At 41.1% G+C, this 18,690-nt stretch overlaps 1 non-coding gene across 1 annotated transcript; it reads left to right on the top strand.

Moving 5' to 3' along the window:
- The first annotated feature begins 6,165 nt into the window (after positions 1–6,165).
- LOC124608713 lies at positions 6,166–6,272 on the top strand. The gene has a single exon (XR_006979312.1). It is a non-coding gene; the product is annotated as a U6 spliceosomal RNA (small nuclear RNA).
- The last annotated feature ends 12,418 nt before the right edge of the window (positions 6,273–18,690 follow it).

The following is an 18,690-nucleotide window of genomic DNA, read 5'->3' on the forward strand; positions in this document are numbered from 1 at the left end:
ATCATGACACTTCTTCAATTACAGGCCACATGATGATGATGAGCGTTTGGCGTCATTGGCCGGGAGGCCCCTCGCGGGGCAGGTCCGGCCGCCATATCGCAGGTCTTATTACATTCGGCGCCACATTGGGCGACCTGCACGCCGGATGGGGATGAAATGATGATGAACACAACACAACACCCAGTCCCTGAGCGGAGAAAATCTCCGACCCAGCCGGGAATCGAACCCGGGCCCAGAGGACGGCAATCCGTCACGCTGACCACTCAGCTACTGGGGCGGACACAGGCCACATGTCCTGTGGATACACGTTACGTGTCTTTAATGCAGCGGTTTCCATTGCCTTCTGCATCCTCATGTCGTTGATCATTGCTGATTCTTCCGCCTTTAGGGGCAATTTCCCACCCCTAGGACAAGAGAGTGCCCTGAACCTCTATCCGCTCCTCCGCCCCCTTTGACAAGGCCGTTGGCAGAATGAGGCTGACTTCTTATGCCGGAAGTCTTCGGCCGCCAATGCTGATTATTTATCAAAATTTAGGCAGTGGCGGGGATCGAACCCGGGACCAAAGACGTTTAGATTATGAATCAAAGACGCTACCCCTAGACCACGGGTACATTCACAAACATATGCGTCCTCATATGTTACCTCTGCAGCGAGTCATTTTTCACACGTGTCTCTGTGAGCGGTGTGTGTTAGAAAGGCCAGACGTCATACCCATAAGAGGGTTCATACTACCAATTTCTTTGTAAATTTTCGATTTTGTAATCACTGAAATAACATCACGTACCCTCTCAAACCGATACAGTATCGTCGTCTCCTTCCGGGTGCTTCTTTCTTTCTTGTCAGGCAGAGTATGAGGTAATAGAGAATCAGTACTATCGGTAGACGTTAGGAGGACTTCCGTAAGAGTCTGCTGTAGTGGGAATAACGAATATTTTTGGAAAGATTCAGATCATTTGTTGTTGTTGACATTGGAGTGCTGCTGAAGAGCTGAACGGCCGCTATTTCTCTTGTACCAGTAACTGCGATATTATCCAGGACTTTGATTAAGTTTTTGCGAGAGCTACGTTGTAGCGAAACTGCATATCGATTGGGAATATCGGAGCAGGTTTATTATCCCATACTAGGAGACTGTGATGTCTATTGAAATGGTTAAAATATTTCTATGCCCTATAAGAGGAATTTCCAATTTACTTCTTGCTAAATTAAAATCCGCCGTTACAAAGGTCCTCGCGGTGCATCAGGCTGCTCCTTTTATACGTTGCTCCCCTCTGGGAGGCTGCAGCCAATCAGCGGCCGACTGTTCACGTGTTCTCCCGGCCAGAGGAGCTTCCGGGTGACATTCTGTCTGCCGAGGGGATGAGAAGGTTGGAGGGGGTTAGGAGGGTAGCGCTCTCGACTTTTGTACTTCATGCGAAATTGTGAGCAGTTTTATCACTGTTTTCTAGTTCATTTTTATGCAGTGGTTGTGGAGCAGCATAGTATTATTTAATGAAGACATTTATAGATTACTATAGGTGGAGGTACTTCACAGATGTATGATATCAAAGCCATGTCAAGGGGTACTTTATGTTATCGCTTTGATGGTGTCTACAATTGCAGCTGTCACTGCGTATTAATCAGTGTCTTGTTTATTCTGAAGCAACTTACATGATCACGTACTAATGTCTGTTTTTTTTTATTTGTTATCATACAGTAGCAAAATTTACTGACAAGTATTTCTCAATATTCATTTTCGAAAGTGCGTGGGAAATTATGACAAAGAAGTCTACTTTATTCGATGTTTTCGCCCACTTCGCAAGTATCTGCGTAATAACAATATGTACGCCGACAAGAAATACGTTGCTCAATGAGTAATGAATGCTGTAAAACCCACATTAAGATTCCTGGAAAATCGTGACCTCGTAAGGAACTGTGTTCATGGCAAAATTGTAAACGCAAAATCCAATTGAATCTCTAAATGCGCATATCTGGAAGCGTTGCCCAACACAACATTTTCGTCATCTGCGCCTGTAAAACTTGCAACATGTGATACTACGAGGGTTGGAACATAAATAGTGGCAACTATTTATTCACAACCGATACGAAAGAGTTACATGATTGCATCTATTATTGTCCTTCATTGCCTGTCGAATCTCTGGAACAGTTCTGAAGCGAATGACAATAAGTGGTTCCTTCATCTTCGGAATTAAATCAAAGTCAAAAGAACTTACGTCCGGAGAGTGTAGTGGATGATAGAGTACTTCCCAGTCCCATCGACCGAACAGAGAAGCCACAGTTTGCGCTATATGCGCCCGCGCATTGTCGTGCAAAATGAGGGGTAAGTTGCGCAGAAAGTGTCGCCGCTTTTTTCGCAAAGCTCGTCATAGGTGATGCTCCAAAAAAAAAAAAAAAAAATCTTTGCGAAAGAAGCAGCGACACTTTCTCCGCAACCCACCCATTATTTTGCACAACAATGAGCGGGCGCATACTGCGCAGCTCCATTCGCACCATCAACAGAACAGGCTCTGCTAACGGTATACCACGTCTTCCACACTGATGACAACGGGTTGTACAGAACGCTGGTGACTACTTTGAAGGACAGTAACAGGTGCAAGACTCTTTTGTATCGGTTTTGAATAAATAGGTGACACTATTTGAGTTCCAGCCCTCGTATAACGGTTTTTAATCATTGAAACACATGGAGAGTGGAAGTGTTACAGCATTTGCGCTTCAGGGCCTGTGCATTCACTCTATACATTCTTGAGGAAATTGACCGTTGTTATACGTCTACAGGTGAAACAAAGCAAAAGAAATATGTTACAAGTTCGGAAATTCCCGTTAGAAACTTCTATGACTCGTAGACGGGAGTTAGTACATAATAATTTGAAGAGGAACACATGTCCGTGCTAGAGCCGTTTCAAAACATGTGGATGTGCAACAGAGTAATCATGGTGGGGGTTGTTCCCTTGGATGGGCTGATGTCATTTGACGTCTGTTCCACCTCTCTGACATAGTTCGAGCGTCATTCAAGTGTGTTTGAGTGTTAGAGCAACGTGACCGAGTACACATTTGCAGAGTACAGTAATTTGATCCGAAATGTATGGCAATGGAAAAGCTGCTGGTCGCCTTTACCAAGACTGTTCTCCACAACTTCCGACTCCATCGCATACACTTTTCACCACAATTACTGCAAGGCCTTCACCATCAGCAGGCGTGACTGTGGTGTCCCAAGGAGATTCCGCACACCCGAATGGGAGGACGTCGTACTGCATCACGTTGAAGAGAACCCGTCTACGAGTACGCGAGCAGTAACTGGCGGTTAGTGAGTGGAAGTGTAAAACAAATGATGTACTCGGTCACTTCCTAATCAAGTACTTGTAAAAGTTGTCGCTTTATCAACATGTTTTCAAATGGTTGTAGCAAGTAAACGGTACATGTCCGGTCGGTAATAAGTTACACTTACAAATATTATCTACACATACCCTCTACAAGCCCTAGAAGACTGTCGTAGAAATTTCCGAACATCTTGAAAAAGTAGTTTTTTGAATTCCCTTTTCGGGAAGATACATTTTTTGATAGTTATGTCCATTTTTCTCAGAACATCTGTCATGTAATGCCTTGATATTTGGCTTATACGTTTCTCACAGTGCACGAATGCGCGAAAAAATACACGGAGTTAAATTTTCATGTTTTTAAAGATGAGATATTTAGATAAAGGTGCTGAAATTCCTATAGCGATTCCTACCAAAGACACGTGCAACATTGTAAAACATCTTTCTATTAATGATATTCAAAATTGGTTACATACAATTGTGTACACTGAAGCACATAACAGATGACAACTTTGGCAATGATTGGTGTAATAAGGTATGAGGAAAAGGAACATTAGTAAAATTTTGAAAACTGAATTTAAACTTGCATTACTCCGTTGCGAAGCACCTTTAAAATTTTAGGCACGATGTGTGGTAACATGGCGGTATCCGTTTCACGCAGGTCCCTCCACCCCCTCCACCCCCCACACTCGGAGAACCGCCTGTCAGAAAAAAAATGTTGGTAACAGTGATTTCGATTCACAGGTCTATCACATCTCAGACATGCTCTGTCCCGAATACATCGGTAAGTCACTACATCTGAGTGCGTGGGAGGACGAGACGTGTTCAGTGACCAACTAAATGAAACACAAAATGGTGCTCACGATAAAACAGCGCGTAATAATTGTCGAGTGTCATGAGAAGTACAGTCCGTGGAAACATGTAGAGTTTACGACTTGAAGTGTTTTGGCAAAAGCTTCAGCAATTTCTACTGTGCAAAACACAGTAGCAAGAAAGCGCGAAACAGAATCTGTAGCGAATAAAAACGGTAACTATGCGAAAATGAGTTCTTAGACCACAAAACATTGTTCGAGTGAAAAAAGGTCTGGAACGACGTCCGACGGAATCTCAACACCGTTTATCTGAGCATGTTGGAGAGATTGGTTGTTGTGTCGAAACAATATTAAAAATATCCGGCTAAGTGCGAGTAGGGCTCGCGGTTCGAATGTTCCGTAAAAAATTGAGTGTATTGATACTTCATCCATACTGAGAATCGAGAATCAGGACGGTTTTTGGCTGTGTCGATATCGCTTCTGGCACGATATCGGTCATGGTAATTCCAAGACTTTTGAGAATTTTTTAAATTTTAAGTTAAAACTTTTTGTGAAAGTTTCAAATTTGCTACTGCAATTTATCATTTATTGTATTAATTTTGGAGTTATATTAATGTGCTGTGCTAACTGGAAAATGTAGATGCCTTGACTTCGTCTGCTGTTTTTCCTGTTCCTGTTACGATGCAGATGATATTTGACGGAGGGAAAAACACTACAGTTACTACAGCTTGACACAGGGCTACTGTTGTTACGCAGGTGTCGAATAAATCAGTGGAATACTTCAATAATTATTTTATGAGATGTTAGGAACGTTATACTGAACAATGGAAGGGTAGTCCTGCATCAGTTACCAGTATTTCTTTGCTCTGAAATACTATAGATGCTGTATCTGTTGTAGGCAAATATTGTCAGCGCAGTAGTCATGTGGCATGTCAAAGACAGGGTTTTCACAGCGGCTGGAGACTTCATTTCACCATAGCTCAGCCACATAGGACGAAATATATGTTGATTATATACACAAACCTTCTACGTGAATCACTCTACCTATTACTGAAATGGGTTTTGTGTGCTGTCCTTAGGTTAGTTAGGTTTAAGTAGTTCTAAGTTCTAGGGGACTTATGACCACAGCAGTTGAGTCCCATAGTGCTCAGAGCCATTTGAACCTATTACTGAAAACAATATTAAAATCTTTCCAGCGCCATTTCACGAAATGCGCGGCCCCTCCCGCCGGAGGTCCGAGTCCTCCCTCGGGCATGGGTGTGTGTGTGTGTTGTTCTTAGCGTAAGTTAGTTTAAGCAGTGTGTAAGTCTAGGGACCGATGACCTCAGCAGTTTGGTCCCTTAGGAACTCACACAAATTTTAACATCTTTTAAAATACTGCCCGCAGTTCCTGATTTTTTTTTTGACTCATTAGGAATGCTATGTAAGATTGTAACGCTAAAATTTATTTCTTATGAGATATAATTACAAGCCGGCCGCGGTGCCCGAGCGGTTCTAGGCGCTTCAGTCCAGAACCGCGCAACTGCTACGGTCACAGGTTCGAATCCTGCCTCGGGCATGGATGTGTGTGATGTCCTTAGGTCAGTTAGGTTTAAGTAGTTATAAGTTCTAGGGGACTAATGACTTCAGATGTTGAGTCCCATAGTTCTCAGATCCTTTTGAACCATTTTTATAATTACAATATAACAACTTTCGAATTTGTCCCTTTAGTTGTACTGTGCGACCTTGCTTCTTGGTAAATTTCGTCATTCTGGGTTAACAGGAAATACCCTACAGTTTATGATGAGTGAATTTTATGAGTACCGAAATATGTGACATAAATGGCCATAATTTTTCATTGAATTATATTAAAAACTCAAAAAATTTGCACCGTCCAGGGACCGTAAACCTTAGTACGTGACATAGATTTCAACTTGGTACGTCTACCTGTTCCTGAGAAAAAGGAATTTAGCAGTCGGACATTCAACCAGACAGACAGACAGATGGGCAGAGAACGAAGTGATCCTGTAAGGGTTCAATATTTGCACCCGTGGTCTAGGGCGTACTCGCTTCGGCGGTACATATACTAAAACTGGAACGATACAGAGAAGATTAGCATCGTCCCTGCGCAAGGATGACAGGCAGAATCGTGAAGCTAGCCGGCACGGTATCTCAGCGTGTTTGGTCAGAGGGCAGGTAGTTCTCTAATAAAAAACTGAGTAACGCAATCAAATATCAACTTGAACGGATGCTATGTGACGTCCGCCCAGACCAAACGCCACGAAATATGCTGAAAAAAGGGGGTAGCGTCTTTGATTAAGTAGAAAAACGTTTTCGGTCCCGGGTTCGAAACTCGTAACTGGTTAAATTTTGATTAATAATCAGCATTGGCGGCCGAAGACTTCCGGCATAAGAAGTCAAAGAGAGCGGAGGAGCGGTTCAGCGCATTCTCTTGTCCTGTGGATGAGGATCTGCCCCTAAAGGCGGAAGAATCAGCAATGTACAACGCCATTCGGATGCAGTAGACAATGGAAACCACTGCATTAAAGATACATGAAGTGCAGCCATAGGACATATGGATGTAATTGAAGAAGTGTCATGATGATCTCTCCATTGACAAACAATTCCGGAATATCCTCCCATTTGGATCTCCGGGAGGAGACTGCCAAGCGATAGGTTGCCATGAGAAAAAGATTGAATAATCAACGAAAGGAAAACGTTCTACGCGTCGGGGCGTGGAATGTCAGAAGCTTGAACGTGGTAGGGAAACTAGAAAAACTGGAAAGGGAAATGCTAACGCTCAAACTAGATACGGTAGGAGTCAGTAAGGTGGAAAGAAGATAAGGATTTCTGCTGAGATGAGTTTAGGGTAATATCAACAGAAGCAGAAAATGGTATAATGGGAGTAGGATTCGTTATGAATAGGAAGGTAGGGTAGTGAGTGTGTTACCGTGAGCAGTTCAGTGATAGGATTATTCTTATCAGAATCGATAGCAAACCAACACCGTCGACGATAATTCAGATAAACATGTCGACTTCGCAAGCTGAAGATAAAGAGATACGGAAAGTATATGAGGATACTGAAAGGGTAATGCAGTAAGTAAAGGGAGATGGAAATCTAATATTCATGGAGGAGTGGAATGCAGTTGTAGGGGAAGGGGTAGAAGAAAAGGTTGTAACAGAATATGGGCTTGGGACAAGAAATGAGAGAGGAGAAAGACTAATTGACTTGTGTAACAAGTTTCAGCTGGTAAAAGCGAATACTCTGTTCAAGATTTACAAGAGGAGGTATACTTGGAAAAGGCCGGGTGAGACGGGAAGATTCCAGTTAGATTACATCATGGTCAGAAAGAGATTCCGAAATGAGATGCTAGATTGTAGGGCGTACCCAAGAGTAGATATAGACTCACATCACAACATAGTAGTGATGAAGAGTAGGCTGAAATTTAAGACATTAGTCAGGGAGAATCAATATGCAAAGAAGTGCGATACGGAAGTGTTAATAAATGACGAGATACGGTTGAAGTTCTCTAAGGCTGTAGATACAGCAATAGGGAATAGCTCAGTAGGCATTACAGTTGTAGAGGAATGGAAATCCCTAAAAAGACCGATAACAGAAGTTGGGAAGGAAAATATAGGTACAAAGAAGGTAACAGAAAAAATACTTCAATTGATCGATGAAAAGAGGAACTACAAAGATGGTCCAGGAGACTCAGGTATACAGAAATACAAGTCGCTGAGGAATGAAATAAGTAGGAAGTGCATGGAAGATAAGACGAAATGGCCGCATGAAAAATATGAAGAATCTAAAAAAGAAATGATTGTACGTAGTACCGACTCAGCATACAGGAGAGTCACAAGAACCTTCGCTGACATTAAAAGCAAGGATAATAATATTAAGAGTGCAACGGAAATTCCACTGTTAAATGCAGACGAGAGAGCGGATAGGTGGAAAGAATACACTGAAAGCCTCTGTGACGGGGAAGGTTTGTCTGATGTGAGTAGAAGAAGAAACAGGAGTCGATTTAGAAGAGATAGTGGTCCCGGCATTAGTATTAGAATTTAAGAGCTTTGTACGGCTTAAGATCAAATATCGCAGAAGGCATAGATAACATTCCATCAGAATTTCTGAAATCGTTGTGGGGTAGTGGCAACAAAACGACTATTACGATGGTGTGTAGAATGTATGAGTCTGACGACAAACCATCTGACTTTTTGAAAAACATCATCCTCACAATTCGGGAAACAACAAGAACTGACAAGTGTGAGAATTATCACACAGTCAGAATAACAACTCATGCATCCAAGTTGTTGCCAAGAGTAATATACAGAATAATGGAAAAGAAAATTGGGGATGCGCTAAATAACGATCAATTCGGCTTTAGGAAAGGTAAAGACACGAGAGAGGCAATTCCGACGTTGTGGTTAATAATGAAAGCAAGACTCAGGAAAAATCAAGACACGTTCATAGAATTTGTCGACCTGGGAAAAGGGTTCGACAATGCAAAACGGTGCAAGATGTTCGAAATTTTGATAAAAAGTAGGGATATGCTATAGGGAGAGACGGGTCATATACAATATTTGCAACAGCCAAGAGGGAATAATAAGAGTGGACGACCAAGAACAAAGTGCTCGCATTAAAAAGGGTATAATACAAGTATATAGTCTTTCACCCCTACTGTTCAGTCTGTACATCGAGGAAGCAATAATGGAAATAAAAGAAAGGTCCAGAAGTGGAATTACAATTTAAGGTGAAAGGATATCAATGATACGATTCGCTGATGACTTTGCTATTCTGAGTGAAACCGAAGAAGAATTACAAAATCTGTTGAATAGAATTGCCAGTCTAATGAGTACAGATTACGGATTGAGAGTAAATAGATGAAAGACGAAGGTAATGAGAAGTAGTAGAAATGAGGTCAGCGAGAAACTTAACGTCAGGGTCGATAGTTAAGAAGAAGATGAATTTAAGGAGTTCCGCTACGTAGGCAGTAAAATAACGAGTGACGGACGGAGCAAGGAGGACATCAAAAGCAGACTAGCAATGTCAAAAATGGCCTTCCTGGCCAAGATATATCAAATATCGGCCTCGATTTGAGTAAGAAATTTCTGAGAATGTACGTCTGCAGTACAGTAGTGAGACATGGACGGTGGGAAAACCGGAACAGAAGAGAATCGAAGCATTTGTGATGTGGTGCTACAGACGAATGTTGAAAATTAGGTGAACTGATAAGGTAAGGAATGAGGAGGTTCTGTGTAGAATCAGAGAGGAAAGGAATGAGTGGAAAACACTAATAAGGAGAAGGGACAGGATGATAGGACATCTGTAAGACATAAAGGAATGACTTCCATGGTTCTAGAGGGAGCTGTAGAGGGCAAAAACTTTAGAGGAAGACAGAGATTGGAATACATGACAGAGGACGTAGAGTGCAAGTGCTAGTCTGAGATGAAGAGGTTAGCACAGGAGAGGAATTCGTGGCGGGCCGCATCACAAAATTTCCACCAGTACTTTGAAGATTCGTTGCATAATCTCTATATTGGTGCGCAACATCTGGCGTTAATGTTAACCAGTAGGCCCTATAGCCAGAGACAGTTTAATCCGTGAGTGGATCAAATCACAGATGAAAGATTATATAGATATTTTCAGCAAGACGACGCAACAACACACACAGCTTTGTCAACATTGTCATGATTGTATAAGACTTCTGTGAGGAAAAGACAATTAGCACAGGCAGTGCAATCTCATGACCACCTCGACTGTCTTGTCCCTCTCCCTGGGACTGTTACCTACAGGAAAAATTGAAGTCACAGTTGTGCTAATAAAATCGTCACACGACTGAAGTGCTACAGCAGAACATGAAAATGCTATTGCTGTTGTCTCTCCGGCACCGCTGCTGCGTGTGTCTCACAGTGTGGTAAATGGAGCATAGCCCTGCATCGACGTCAACGCTGGCCACCTCCAACACCCTCTGTTTTGTACATTAACAACGATCAGTCTCGCATCAATCTTATTGTAAATGACGTTATGATATCGTTGCGCTTAATATACAGGGTGTTTCTGTAAGAAAAAAAAATGGTTCAAATGGCTCTGAGCACTATGGGACTCAACTGCTGTGGTCATAAGTCCCCTAGAACTTAGAACTACTTAAACCTAACTAACCTAAGGACATCACACACATCCATGCCCGAGGCAGGATTCAAACCTGCGACCGTCGCGGTCGTGCGGTTCCAGACTGTAGCGCCTTTAACCGCTCGGCCACTTCGGCCGGCTTTCTGTAAGAGCATGCAAAAATGTAACAGGACACAGAGAATGCTACACTGAACAATCTGAGGTAGGGAACCTGGGATTGGAGAAGCCAGCTTAAGGTGATGCGGAAGTAAACTTGTCTACTGCTTTATTTAGCATTTTCTGTTTTCCAACTTATTCACAGTTAACATGCGTACAAGTTTACACGTAATGTGTTGTTTATGTATATACACATTCCTTATTTTCTCCAAGAAAACAAGGAGGACGAGCCTTATTACTAGGACGTCTACCTGGCCGTATGGATGGCCACATGTACTTTAGGTTCGTGCAAAAAGTTCTATATGAGTTGTTGGAGAACGTACCCTTGGCTGTTCGTGAGAGAATGTGGATACAACATGACGGTACACCGCCTTACTTCAGTGTGGATGTCCGAAACCATCTCAGTGCTGTATATCCTGGTCGCTGGATTGGAAGGGGATGCCCTATTCGTTGGCGTGTGGGGTCACCTGACGTGAATCCCCTTAATTATTTCCTATGAGGATATGTAAAGTCAATTGTGTATGAGACCGCGGTGGATATGGAGATAGAATTAGTTGCAAGAATTGTAGCTGCCTGTGATACGATTCAAAACATACCAGGGATATTTGTCAGGGTGCGTCAGAATCTTGTTTGCCGATTTCATGCCTGCACTGAGGCTGAGGGACGTCAGTTTAAGCACATTTTTTTAAAGATACAGTGCAAATGGTACGTCAGTGATGGTATTTGCAGTTAACTAATGTAAATAAAATAGTACACAGTTATGTGATTTTATTCGTATTATCTCCTTAAGCTAGCTTCTCCGAACCCAGATTCCCTACCTCATATTGTTCGGTGGAGCATACTCTATGTCCTGTTAAATTTTTGCACGCTCTTACAGAAACACCCTGTATACATGATGATCACAAGCAATTAGAATAACTGTCATATTTTGGTGTTTGACTCTTGCCTACATTTGACAGTTAAATAACACCCTGGGTTCGGTGTGGAGCGGCGGGGGTGGGTGGACCGCTGTGGCTTGTTGTGGGGTTGTGAACAACTGAGGGCTACGGCGGGACGAAGCCTCTCCATCGTTTCTAGGTCCCCGGTTCGATACACACATACACCTCCGACATGTTTGCATGGTGACTGATCCATGTAGGGCTGATACTGTTTTCAATTCACTGCACTACGTCGCATGCTTCAACAAGGTAAGGTGATGTTTTTCTTCTTTTCCGAAAATGGTTCGAATGGATCTGAGCACTATTGGACTTAACATCTGAGGTCATCAGTCCCCTAGAACTTAGAACTAGTTAAACCTAACTAACCTAAAGACATCACAACATCCATACCCGAGGCAGGATTCGAATCTGCGACCGTAGCAGTCGCGAGGTTTCAGACTGAAGCGCCTAGAACCGCTCGACCACGGCGGCTGGCTCTTCTTCTCCTCTTTCATGGTGATTGAAATATATTTTTATGAAGCTGGTCACCGGGTGTGACATTCGGCTATATTCCTTTCTGTTTTTTTATAGGACACCGTGCAATGTTCGGGAATGTTTGATGAGAGCAGTTATTAGCTGGGACTCTCTGTATGATCAGTATTCCATGTACCTGATACCTTTTAATATTCAGTAAGTAATTTTACGATTACTTGCTAGTAAATGCAATGTTTCAAAATGGGTTCAAGCCATTTCTAAGGAAACATATTTTTACGTAGACATTTTTTATATAGATGCCTGAATCTGGCGAAACGCGTCATTGGTAAACAAAAAATAGATACTACCCTGCAACCAAGGCTGACTGTTTGTTTCTGCATATGAGTGTCAATATTTTTCCTGTTCGGTTTTATTTTGACCAAAGGTTAGCATCCACATTCACACTGATACAATTTTTATTTTTAATGATTAATAAAAACCACCTCAGCTATGTTATTACACATTTATTGTGTTACGACAGGTTTCGTTCTTTGAAAATCTTCAGGTTCAAAGACCGAAATCAGTAGTAACAAAAAAATGTGTGATAATAAAGCTGAGAATAATTTTACTAATTATTAACATTAGTGTCAGCTGTGGGCTCTAAACTAACAAGATTGCAATTTGTATTAGATGTGTCATTTTTTTGGAAGGAATCAGTAGAGAGATTTTAGCATCATTGGTTAACTGACGCAGCCTGTCAAATTGTTTAGGGACTTAGACGTAACACTATTAAGTTGCATGAAATGCAGTAAATGCATGAAATCAACACAGCAGAGGTAAAATGGAAAAATTACATTTGTTACTAAAATTCTGGGAAGGGGTGGAAGATCTGTTAAACATAGGAGGGTCATTCCATTAGTGATGGCAACTGTGGTATATCGTGTGAACGTGTGGCATCAGCGTAATCGCTTTAAATACATTCGAAAGCTCGCGGCAAACATCAGCGAAACCAACTGACAGATAGCGACCGCATACGAGGGTGGCTTCTTATCAGCACCTGAAACGTTCAGTGTGATCTTGGCCGTTCTACAAGATGGATACTTCCCCCCCACCCCCCCTTCTCTCCATACGTCAGTTCATGCGACTTCGACCTCATTCCACATCTGAGGATACCGCTGCTTGGGAGGCGCCTTGTAAACAAAGCTAATGTCCTCATGGCATTACAGAGACAGGTGGCGCATTCTGATGGCAATTCCAATGCCATTAAACGGTTTCCCCTGTTTTGGATACGCTGTCTGCATGCACTGGGGGATTATTTTGAAGCACAGTAGTTGATTTTTATTCAATTTTCTTCCATTTCTACTCGAGTACAATATATTTACACAGACTTCTAACGCGTGGTTTTCATTTGAAAATTTACCATTGTGACGTCGCAAGTTACTACAGGATAACATTTATTGCAGTAAGATACCTAGACGTGGAGCCCGGTGAATGTGCAAGAGGCTGCAAACTTGTGTCTTAGCCGTAACTCATAGCATATCTGTCGCTACTAGCCAGCATGAGAACGGGCTTCTGTTTTACTTAGAACGACTGTATATTCATACCCTCTGCGAATCTATATAAAACATATTAAATATTAAAGCATTAATGTCAAACTTGGTATACTATTTTTTTTTTATTCAGAAAAAGATCTCCTCCAAATTTCAGAGTTGTACATACAATAGTTTCGGAGGTTCAGAAAATTACCTAAAGCCCACCAAACTGACACCCAGAGTGAAAAATTCAGTTAGGAACGATTACAGTTTTTGTTACCATTTGAAATCATTTACAGGGTTCTCAATATATCATATCAATTAGTTTGGATTTTTATTTTCAAAACTTTCATTATTCTTCATTTCATAGTATAAAAATTCAGAAAAAATTAGTATCTGTTTATTATGTTGTTGTGCCAACAAATGAGGATGAGTGAGAGTTTGTATGTGGGACATACGAAAAAATTCAATATTGTATTATGTACAACATTACGTAATCGTAATGTGATTGCTGATGACGTGTGTCTAGGTGTGATTGCTTTTGTAAGAAGGCAGCCAGAATATTAGTTTAAAGTGCAGTCGTTTTCTAAATTATTTTCAAGATTAAATTTATTTCATTTTACTTTATTAAACATTGTGTTAGTATTTGCATTTTGGGATGACATAAATTACTTTCTGAACAGTGAGCGGCCTAGGCGAGTTTTGCTGCGAGAATGATCTCGAAAGATAATTCTGACTGGTCCGTCAAACTGATCAGCCAGACAGAATTAAGTAATTCCCGCTCACAGCTAGTTAGTCATGCTATGAGTGAGGCAGTGTCGGGAGAGTCGCTCGCCAGCATCAGACGTGGAAGTTCCTCGCATTTAATACGAACACTTTGATTAAAGTTTGGAGTTTCGGGACTGTTTTGTTGGAAAGTTAGTTGTGAGTGAACTTTCGGCATTGATGAAAATTCCGTGAGGCGTGTTCTGTATTCAGTTATGGAGTATTGGCGAGCAGTTTCCTTTAAAGAAACGCACTGAAAAGGACAATGTGAAACTCATTTATAGTAGCGGATCTGTGACTTTGAGAATCAAGAATAGCTGCCAACATGGGTAACGTAGAAGTAGATAACCTCAGGGATAGTGAAGTAATTTAAATCACTTAACAAAAGCAAGTTTTCCGGTCCAGGATGTATACCAGTTATGTTCCTTTCAGAGTATGCTGATATTATAGCTCCTTACTTAACAGTCACGTACAACCGTCCGCTCGACAAATGATCCTTACCTACTGACTGGAGAGTTGCACAAGTCACACCAGTAATCAACGAAGGTAGTAGGAGTTATCTACTAAATTACAAGCCCATATCGTTAACGTCGATATGCAGCAGGATTTTGGAACGTATACTGTGTTGTGTTCGTACATTATTTATTACCTCGATGAGAATGGGCTATTGACACACAGTCAACACGGATTTACAAATCATCGTTCTTGTAAAACACAACTAGCTCTTCACTCACATGTAGTTTTGAGTGCTATTGACAAGGGGTTTCAAATTGATTTCGTATTTCTAGATGTCCAGAAGGTTTCTGACGCTGTACCATACGGGCGGCTTGTAGTGAAATTGACTGCTTATGGAATATCGTCTCAGTTATGTTACTGGACTCGTAATTTCCTGTCAGAGAGCTCACAGTTCGCAGTAACTGACGAGAAGTCATCAAGCAAGACAGAAGTGATTTCTGGCGTTCCCCAAGGTAGTGTCATAGGCCCTTTTCTGTTCCTTATCTATATAAACGATTTTGGAGACAATTTGAGCAGCCCTCGTAAGTTGTTTGCAGATGATGCTATCGTTTATCGACTAGTAAATTCATCAGAAGGTATTTGTATGCTGTAATAATTGGAAACTGACGGTAAATGAGTGCTAAAAGGCACCCGTTAAACTTCACTTACACGGTAAATCAGTCAAATCTAAAGGCCGTAAATTCAGCTAAATACCCAGGAATTACGATTATGAACAACTTAATTTGGAAGGGACGCGTAGAAAATGTTGTGGGAAAGGCTAACGAAAGACTGTGTTTTATGGGAAGGACTTAGAAAATGTAACAGACCTACTAAGGAGACTGCCTATACTACGCTTGTCCGACCTCTTTTAGAGTAGTGCCGCGCGTTGTGAGATTGTTACCAGATAGGGTTGACGGAGTACATCGAGAAACTTCAAAGAAGGGCAGCACGTTTTATACTACCGCTAAATGGGGGAGAGAATATCACTGAAATGATACAAGATTTGAGGTGGACATAATTAAAACAAAGTCGTTTTTCGTTGCAGCGAAAGCTTCTTGCGAAATTTCAGCCACGGACTTCTCCTACGAATGCGAAAATATTTTGTTGACGCCGACCAACATAAGGAGAAATGATCGCCATAATAAAAGGGAAATTAGATCTCTTGGAAAGATATAGGTGTTCGCTTTTTCCGCGTGCTGTACGAGATTAGAATAATAGAGAATTATTGTGAAGGTGGTTCGACAAACCCTTTGCCGGGCACTTACATGTGATAAGCAGACTATCGATGTAGATGTAGATGTAGACTGACTTCATACATGAGGATTCTAAAGTGAATAACGTCAACGGCACTGGCCAGGCCACGTCACCAGGTAACCATTTCAAACGATCAAGCTAGAACGAACGATAGCTGCATCAGTTGTGTCGTTCCACCGGTAGGACCCCTAATGCATAATCTCAACCAACAAAGTCCCAGTATGTCGAGCCAAAACGAAAGAAGAAAACACTACACGAGGTACAATCCTGGACACTTTGATAACTGGATAAATCGGTGGCATAATAATCATCACAGTCGGAAGTATTCTGATTTAGGAAATCATGGTCAATCAAATGTAAATAATGGACACCAGGGAAATAATCAGGTGCAAAATCACGTTGCTGTAACGATTGCCACACTGAGGCTCTAACAGGTTAAGGTGGTGGAAGTTGGCCACACAGTTATATCAAATTCAACAAAACAACACCATTATGATCTCAAAAGTCAGCTAGGATGAGAGGAGGCCAAAGATGCCAATTCCATTAACCTACTGCAGTACATTCATGGAACAAATATTTGAGATGAATTGTGTACTGGTATTAACATGCATGATGAACAACATAAAAACCTAGTTCAGGCTGCTGTTAATGATGTAGTCGAAAACGCACCGTGTAATATTGTATTAGGTACTGCAGATGTCATTGTGATGTCCAGTTTAATGAACAGAAGTAATGATGTTACCAGAGGGCGGACCTTGGCAGTTCAGAACTGTAAAATCATTGGTGTGGTCGATACCAGCTCGCACAACGTCAAGATGCAAAAACAACAGCCTGTAATTGCAGGTAATGGAACCAATACATACATGTTACTAATTGTTGAAGGTTTTATCGTGAACTGATTTTTTGGTATTAAATTTTTACAAGAGAGAGACGCCAAATCGGACGTCTCTGTTGATAAATGCTACCTGTGTATTGATGGAAAGAATATAACTATATATTTATGGAAAACAAAAGCATTGCATGGTAAGAACTGTCAAAGTTTTCAGCCCAAATTTATTGAAACAAAAATGCTGCGTATAAGCACTCAGCAACCTCACTAAATGGACATAAACTCCAATAAGTTCTACTTAGTGGTAAAGTGTCCAAATCCAAGTACCTCAATTGTCAGCACGAAACTGAACTAGTCAACGGATATTAAAGTATATAGATGTATTTGCAGAGAAACCAGATATCATCCAAGGTTATAAAAAAATATAGAGATTAATTTCTCACAAACCCTTAGCATATGCCTTCCTTCATCATGTGGTCCAAGTGGGAAGCTCTTATTAAAGAAATATACAAAATGTTATCGTGGAAGATCTATGAGTCATTGTTGTGACTGATACCCTTATCAGGACTTAAAGAAATGTATACAATAATTTTAAGTTTCCTACACGTAAGGTTTGTGCAAATGCATAGCAGCTGTGAGTTATATAAATGTCAGCTACTTTATAGGCAAAGAAAAATTACCAGATAATAATAATTTATATAAAGAACTACAACGATTTGACTATTCTGTAATAATTATTACGATCTTTACTCACGTACATATTGTATTTATAATATAAGGTGACAATTATTGAACTACATGAAATAAAATAGTCGTAACTTCTGAACTGTTTGCGTTAGGACGTTCAAGCTGCACGGTTGGCCGCAGTGCATGGTGGGAATTAGTATGATCATGTGTATATCAAACCCGTTTTCATTGGTGTGGATTACTCAATAAGCAAAATTGGCGCATTTGGGGGACTGAGAACCCGCGTTTCGCGATAGAGAACTCTCTTCACCCTCAACGGGTGACTGTGTGGTGTGCGATGTATTCCTTGATGGCACGATGACTACCGAACGGTACATGAAGGTCTTCGAAGACGATTTCATCCCCATTATTCACAGTGACCTCGATTTCGACGAGATGTGGTTCATGCAGGACGGAGCACGAACCCATCGAAACAGAAAAGTGATATCCTGGAGGAGCACTTTCGGGACCGCATTCTGGCTCTAGGGCACTCGGAGGACACTGGCATGGGTGTCGATTGGCCGCCGTATTCTCATGATCTGAAAATACATGGTTCCTCTTTGTGGGGCAATATTAAAGACAAGATGTACAGCAATAACCCGAAAACAGTTGCTGAGCAGAAAACAGCCATTCAGGAGGTCATCGACAGAATGGATTTTCGGACACTGCAGGGGGTCATGAAAAAATTTCGCTACTCGTCTGCACCACGTCATCGCCAATGATGGCAGACATATCGAACATGTCAGAACTTAAATCCGAATATCTGTAGTGACGTTTACATGTTGAATAAAATATAGCACGCCTTATTTTCCAACTAATTTACGTTTCTTTTCATATGGTTCAATAATAGTCACTCTGTATATCTATTTAGTATATAGTTTAAAGGATATCCACAAACAGAAATTGTCTTCAGTCAGTTACATGATTTTTACATGCAAACATGACTGAGCTGTGAATAGAGTAAGTGAGTGACTAGTTAATTTTATCCTTGCATAAAATTACTTGTACATGATAGCGATTAAACATATACAGTGATATGTACTTCTAATTAATTTAAAGTATTTGAAGCAAGAATAGGGCTGTATTTATCGCCAGGTTGTTGAACTACGTACATTAACAATATTGTGGAATGATAGTCTGTGGAACACAGAGATTAACAATATATTCAAGTGTTCGCTTAGGGAAACACAAATGAGTGCTATGACAAAGGACAGTATACTTTTCTATGTGAACTCTTACATTCAAGGTAAGATGTATGCTTTGAGGGGTGATAGTGTTATGGATTCTAAACAAAAAGCTTCTTATTGAC

The sequence above is a fragment of the Schistocerca americana genome, chromosome 3 (assembly GCF_021461395.2).
Source record: "Schistocerca americana isolate TAMUIC-IGC-003095 chromosome 3, iqSchAmer2.1, whole genome shotgun sequence".
Classification (NCBI taxonomy): Eukaryota; Metazoa; Arthropoda; class Insecta; order Orthoptera; family Acrididae; genus Schistocerca; species Schistocerca americana.